This window comes from Oncorhynchus tshawytscha, linkage group LG33 (genome assembly GCF_018296145.1).
Source record: "Oncorhynchus tshawytscha isolate Ot180627B linkage group LG33, Otsh_v2.0, whole genome shotgun sequence".
In the NCBI taxonomy this organism is placed as follows: Eukaryota; Metazoa; Chordata; class Actinopteri; order Salmoniformes; family Salmonidae; genus Oncorhynchus; species Oncorhynchus tshawytscha.
This window is the reverse complement of record NC_056461.1, coordinates 29,280,769-29,288,900: the sequence shown is the minus strand read 5'-3', so window position 1 is coordinate 29,288,900 and position 8,132 is coordinate 29,280,769.

Genomic DNA, 8,132 nt, shown 5'->3' with positions numbered 1-8,132 from the left:
TTGGTTTCCAGGTGCCATATATTTTCAATTGTGCTGTGATGTTTAACATACATTTTGAACCTTTCTAATCGTAAACTATCCACAAATTGTGAGCTAAAGATGGAAACCTTTCCTATGAGTATTATTATATAATTTATTGATTGACTACGGCTTTCCAAATCGCCCAACACAAGGTACATTTTAAGCAACTGTGATTTTTTTAATCATTCCTGAACCTGTGATCAGAAACAAGCTACATATGTGCAATACCAGAATAAATGATCTAGTGATTCTGTAACTTCGCAGCTAAATCTAATGAGCTGAGATTGTTGTATATCCCGGTCAGCTGTAGGGCTGGCTCAGGGAAGAGGACATCCCTGCCTTGCATAGTCCCGTGGGAAATCTTAATTGAGCATGGGACACAAGCTAAGGCTTAATCACCCTTTAGTTGGCCACCTTTGATGAGGGTGTTTAGTGATTAAAGGCCGAAACACCCACTGATTCGAAGGCACACTACTGAGGATGTGTCCCAAAATTGACTTCTTATTAACCCAGTCTAAGAAATAAACCTCCCATGCCACTCTGTCAACATCACGGCAAATCTCATGTGAGTGCATACCATCTATTGGCACAATGGACAGTTTTTAACATCTCGTCCTGTGAAAGTATTCCGAACCTTACACTTTTTCCACATTTTGTTACGTTACAGCCTCATTTTAAAATGGATTTAAAGAAATGTTTTCCCTCCTCATTCTACACACAATAACTGATAATGACATAACAAAAAAACATTTAGACATTTTTGCAAATTTATTAAAATTAAAAGCAAAAATACCTTATATACATAGGTATTTAGAACATTTGCTATGAGACTTGAAAATTTAGCTCAGGCGCATCCTGTTTCCATTGATCATCCTTGAGATGTTTCTACAACTTGATTGGAGTCCACCTGTGGTAAATTCAATTGATTGGACATGATTTGGAAAGGAACACACCTGTGCATGTCAGAGCAAAAACCAAGCCACAAGATCGAAGGAATTGTCCGTAGAGCCCAGAGACAGGATTGTGTTGGTGCACAGATCTGGGGAAGGGTACCAAAACATTTCTGCAGCATTGAAAGTTCCCAAGAATACAGTGGCCTCCTTTATTCTTAAATGGAAGAAGTTTGGAACCACCAAGACTATTCCTAGAGCTGGACACCCAGCCAAACTGAGAAATCGCAGGAGAAGGGCCTTGGTCAGGGAGGTGACCAAGAACCCGATGGTCACTCTAATTCCAAAAGGTTTTGGGACACTGTAATGTCCATGGAGAATAAGAGCAACTCCTCCCAGCTGCCCACTGCACTGAGGCTAGGAAACACTGTCACCAGCGATAAATCTACGATAATCAATAATTTCAATAAGCATTTCTCTACGGCTGGCCATGTTTTCCACCTGGCCACCTCTACCCCGGCCAACAGCTCTGCATCCCTTGCAGCTCTGCATCCCTCTGCATCTTTTCTCTGTATATATCAATCATGTCGCTCTTGCTGCTAGTGATTCTCTGATCCAACTCTACGCAGACAACCTCATTCTGCATACATCTGGCCCTTCTTTGGACACTGTGTTAACAAACTTCAAAAACAAGCTTCAATGCCATATCCTTCCATGGCCTCCAACTGCTTTAAAATGCCAGTATAACTAAATGCATGCTCTTCAACCGATTGTTGCCCGCACCCACCTACCCAACTAGAATCACTACTCCGGACGGTTCTGACTTGTGGACAACTACAAATACCTAGGTGTCTGGCTAGACTGTAAGTCTCCTTCCAGACTCACATTAAGCATCTACAATCCAAAATTAAATCTAGAATTGGCTTCCTATTTCACAACAAAGTCTCCTTCACTCATGCTGCCAAACATATCCTCGTAAAAATGACTATCCTACCAATCCGTGACTTTGGCTATGTCCTTTACAAAGTAGCCCCCAACACTCTAGTCAGCAAACTGGATGCAGTCTATCACAGTGCCACCCGTTTTGTCACCAAAGCCCCATATACTACCCACCACTGCGACCTGTATGATCTCGTTGGCTGGCCCTCGCTACATATTTGTCACCAAACCCACTGGCTCCAGTTTATCTATAAGTCACCATAGCAACACCCACACGTAGCACATGCTCCAGCAGGTATATCTCACTGGTCATCCCCAAAGCCAACACCTGCTTTGGCCGCCTTTCCTTCCAGTTCCCTGCTGCCAATGACTGGAACGAATTGCAAAAATCACTGAAGCTGGAGACTTATATCTCCCTCTCTAACTTTAAGCATCATCTGTCAGAACAACTTACCGATCACTGCACCTGTACACAGCCAATCTGTAAAGAGCACACCCAGCTACCTCATCCCCATGTTGTTATTTTTCTTTCTGCACCCAAGTATCTCTACTTGCACATCGTCATCTGCACATCTATCACTCCAGTGTAAATGCCAAATTGTAATTATTTAGCCTCTATGGCCTATTTATTGCCTTACCTCCCTAATCTTCTACATTTTCACACACTGTACATATATTTTTTTTGACTGTACATTTGTTTACGTGTAATGCTGTGTTGTTGTTTTTGTCGCACTGTGTTACGCCCGTCGTCGGAATGAGACCAAAGCGCAGCGTGGAAAGTGTACGTCTTACTTTATTTTAGATGAACACCAAAAGAACAACGAACATAAAGTTCTGCAGAGCTATACAGCTACAGTGCAAAAACAAGATCACACAATCTCAGGTTGAAAACAGGCTGCCTAAGTATGATTCCCAATCAGAGACAACGATAGACAGCTGCCTCTGATTGGGAACCATACCCGGCCAACAAAGAAATTGAAAACTAGAATGCCCACCCAAATCACACCCTGACCGAACCAAATAGAGAAATAAAAAGGCTCGGTCAGGGCGTGACACACTGCTTTGCTTTATCTTGGCCAGGTCGCAGTTGTAAATGAGAACTTGTTCTCAACTGGCCTATCTGGTTAAATAAAGGTGAAATAAAATTAAACATCTCTAGGATGATCAATGGAAGCATTTTGAGTCTCATAGCAAAGGGTCAGAAAACTTCTGTAAATAAGGTATTTATTTATTTTATTTTTAATACATTTGCAAACATTTCTAAAAAACTGTTTTCCCTCTGTCATTATGGGGTATTGGGTGTACATTGATTTTAGAATAAGGCTGTAATGTAACAAGATGTGGAAACAGTCAAGCGGTCTGAATGCTTTCCGAATGCACTACAGCTTTACCATAATATTTACTATTTTAAGCATACTGTAGCAGCAACCTTGTAAACCTCCAATTGTCTTAATATTCCACGCACTAAAACCCTCCCCCCCATATCTAGGTCTGTCATCACTAAGACCATCAGACCATCTTCCTGACTCATGACGCACCTTTGCGTCCTAAGGCAAACCCTTTGCCGCCAATTGGCGTAGGCCAGAGTGAAACATGGGCAGTCCCATGATAACATAATTCAATACTGTCACCCTTCACTAACACATTCAAAGCCCCTAGGTCTATTGTATATTTATGAGGGTTCTTTTAAAGAGAACTAACCAACTAACATGGAAAACAATAACAGTAATAGATCATACTAATATAAATAATAACAGCACAATGTTACAAATTCATGCTCATATTTAGAAAGTCCTAGCAAGGCTATAAGCATTTCAGCCCAGCCTGCTCAGTTCATCGGATCCAATTGTTCAATAGCCAAGAAAACATGCAGTACTGACAATCCAGAGTTACCCAGTAAAACCAACCCTCCCTTCACCCACAGATTTTGTTTTTAAACAAGAGTCGTTGCTCTATCACCTCAGCTGTTTTACACCTAGGCCTGTATCATTAGGATCAAGAATATAAAGGTAGCGTAAATAGCTTATATTGAAATATATAATATACCTCTTGCTTAGAGAAGTGGTTCCATAAGCCAGTAACTGTGCTGGTTCTACCGTTAACTTTAATCAGTTTATCCAAGTGTTGACCAGCCTTCCACACACTAATAGAGACAACAAACCTGTTAACAATACCTAATCTATTTGCCGGTGTGTATCGGAACAATGAAATGTCCTTTACATTTTTAATATTGAGATTTAATGTTTAAATGTAAAAGGATAATGACACCAATTATCTTAGGATCGTATAGGCCTGCTCCAATAGAGAACCTAGGCAGGTTTCTAATTATATAATCCTTTATCCTTGCCCTACATTAGATCTATTCGTATTTATTAAGTTTTCTCTTAAAAGCTAATAGTTTCGATTCACATCCGCGAACAAGGGCTGCACTATATAATTAAGCAAGGGGGTGTGGTATATGGCCAATATACCATAACTAAGGGCTAGATACAGCCCTTAGCCATGGTATATTGGCCATATACCACAAACCCCAAGGTGCCTCATTGCTATTATAAACTGATTACCAAAGTAATTAGAGCAGTAAAATAAATGTTTTGTCATACCCATGATATATGGTCTGATAAACCACGGCTGTCAGCCAATCAGCCTTCAAATAAAATAAAATGTTTTTTTGTCACATGCGCGGAATACAGCCTTATCATGAAATCCTTACTTACAAGCCAAGCCCTTAACCAACAATGCAGTTTTAAGAAAAATAAGTGTTAAGTAAACAAAGATAAGTAAAAAAGAAAAATAACAAATAATTAAAGAGCAGCAGTAAAATAACAGTAGCGAGGCTATATACAGGGGATACTTAGGGCAGCTTGCGGCTGTGCTTCCCTTTGTAGTCTGTAATAGTGTAATCCATGGCTTCTGGTTGGGGTATGTATGTACAGTCACTGTGGGGATGACGTCATCGATGCACTAATTGATGAAGCCAGTGACTGATGTGGTGTGCTCCTCAATGCCATCGGAAAAATCCCGGAACATATTCCAGTCTGTGCCAGCAAAACAGTCCTGTAGTTTAGTATCTGCGTCATCTGATCACTTCTTTATTGACCAGGTCACTGGTGCTTCCTGCTTTAGTTTTTGATTGTAAGCAGAAATCCGGAGGATAGAATTATGGTCAGATTTGTCAAATAGAGGGTGAGGGAGAGCTTTGTATGTGTCTCTGTGTGTGGAGTAAAGGTGGTCTAGAGTTTTTTTCCCTCTGGTTGCACATTTACCATGCCGGTAGAAATGAGGTAAATAGACAGCCACGAAAAATATAGACGAAAACTCTCTTGGTAAATTGTGTGGTCTACAGCTTATCATGAGATACTGAACTCTACCTCAGGCGAGAATGTTCTATATTGCAGATGCAGCATAAACCCCGTCAGTTGTATGTTGTCGTCGTTCAGCCACGACTCTGTGAAACATAAGATATTACAGTTTTTAATGTCCCGTTGGTATGATATTCATTTTTGTTATCCAATGATAAAACAAACGTCCCTGATATCTCTGTCTCTTTCTCATGCGAATCACAGGCATTTGGGCCTTGTTGGGTGTCTGAAGTAAATCCTTTGCATCCGACTCATTGAAGAAAAAAAATCTTTGTTCAGTACGAGGTAAGTAATCGCTGTTCTGATATCTAGAAGCTCTTTTCGGTCATAAGAGATGGTGGCAGAAACATTACGTACAAAATAAGTTACAAATAACGCAAAAAAACACACAATTGGTTAGGAGACCGTAAAACGGCAGCCATCTCCTCCGCTGCTTTTATAAACTGGGTGGTTCGAGCCCTGAATGCTGATTGGCTGACACCACCCCAGGCCTTATTGCTTAATAAAGTCATAAAATACCCAACTTCTACAATAAGGCCATAACATATCAAACTAAAAAAACAACCTTGGTATTTCTAATCTTCAAAATAAATAAATAAATAATCAAAAAGGTCAGCCTTACCCATCTTCGATTTCCCCTAAATCTAAAACTGAATTTAAGTCCATATAGCACAAATTTCCATGTTGGCTAAATAAAAAAAGGATTATCATACCCATTTTGCATTACCAACCTTATTTTAAGAACACATAGTCCACGGTTCCATACTGCATGTGTAACAGTATAACTTTAGACCATCCCCTCGCCCATACCCGGGCGCGAACCAGGGACCCTCTGCACACATCAACAACAGTCACCCCTCGAAGCATCGTTACCCATCGCTCCACAAAAGCCGTGGCCCTTGCAGAGCAAGGGGAACTACTACTTCAAGGTCTCAGAGCAAGTGACGTCACCGGTTGAAACGCTATTTAGTGCGCACCACCGCTAACTAAGCTAGCCGTTTCACATCCGTTACACATGAATAAAAAAAAGAGAAAATGCAATAAAAAAAGAGTCCATCATGCTAAAAATGTTTTTGAAAAATACAAATGAATCCATAGCTGTACTGTGTAATGCGGTGCAAATGTGTATCGTGGACTAATTCAGCAGGAGGTTGCTATCACTCACAGCCACGCTGTTATATTCGACTCCATGAACATTGGGTTGTTTACATACAATTTATCGACCACTAGACGAACATTCTGCTTCTCTGTTCGGAGCCTTTTGAAAGTGGGGTACAGGGCACGTCGTCCCTCCACTATTTCATGGGGAAATGGTTGATTGATAGAGAACGAGGTGTTCTTCAGTTCCCTACCCTGTTGTAACAAGGCACATTTAATTTTGTAATGAGTTAGCATAGCTACGATCAGACAGGGCCACCGAAACGTGAGACCTTTAAAAAAAAAAGAAGATCCACCTGTTCGTCCATCATCTTGAGATTACGTTTCATGAACACCTTGACTTTTTCCTACGTTGAATGAGAGTTTTTGTTTTCATCCTCCTTTATTCCCATTATCCTTTATTCCCCGTTTGCCTTCGTTTTCTCTACCTATCAAAATAATTGACAGTCCCCTTCTTTGCGTGCAGACTGGGGTTAACATGTACATGTGCACTCACCGGATCTAAGAGACCCTTACCCATTCTCTACCCCCAAACCCCCACCCCGCACCCAAATTAACCCCTTCGTCGCCTCAACTCATCCTACTTCAGTAAGGAACCCCAAATACAACCATGTCTAGGGATTTCCATCTGCTGGATAGTATCACTCAGTACATGACATAGTAGAAGTACTCTCTATGCACACCAGATGGTACTCTCACTCTTTCTGGTAGTCTCAGAACTTTTCAGAATTGTTCAAGTGATGGAAAGAGGGAGTGAGAGGGGAGGGAGAGAGTGAGAGATGTACTGTAATCGGTTGGGACTATTAATGCTGCTCTCATTACTGTTGTTAATGTTTGATCCGAAGAGTTTGGAAATGACGATATGCCATCAATGTCTGTCTTTAATGTAAGGATAGATCAGTACGTTGTACTGATGTCTTCGTTTCAAGGCCGTGGCTGCGAATACCGAGTCTTCACCCCGCACCTCCGGAAACCTCTTTCTCAATGCTAGGATCCGGATCACGTTCTGCCCGCATGTGTTATTTTACACACACTAAGTAGCTGCTGCTCACATGCTGACTAGACCAGGCATGTACGTGCATCCTTGTGTGCTGTTGATTTTGTCCATCCACACCGGAAGCAATCAGGACACACAGGTTGAAATATCAAAACAAACTCTGAACCACCCATATTAACTTGGGGACAGGTCGAAATGCATGACATTCATTCCCAAAATAAGTTTGGAACGGCCATTCAACTCGGAATTCCCAAGTCGGGAACTCGGTCCTCTCCTTTTATTCCCATTTTTATAGCATTTTTCTTTTCTTTTTTTTCTCCTTTTTTTTATTGCAGAAAAACCAGTATACATACAGGAAGTATACAAACAGACAGAGATAACAGGGGGTACAAGAAATTACAGATTACACAAAGACCTTAAAATATGCACACATTGATTGTTTTAACAGCTTTATTAGAATAATGTAGAATGGTCTTAATGTACTGCTCAAATTCCTTATAGAAAACACGGAAGAGTGTTTTTTAAATTAGTGAATTTACATTTATGAATATGCCATTTTTCCATTAGCACAATGCTTGTCAGAGAGAGAGAGAGAGAGAGAGGTCATGAGCAATGCTCCTGCATTTTAGAGTTAGAGAAACTTGGATTTTTTGGGCAGGGACACATACAGGATGCTACCCTCTACAACATAACATTCACCCCAAACCTACAACCTCATTTTGGACAGACCAGATACAACTTCAGTTAGCAATGAGGTGTGATGTG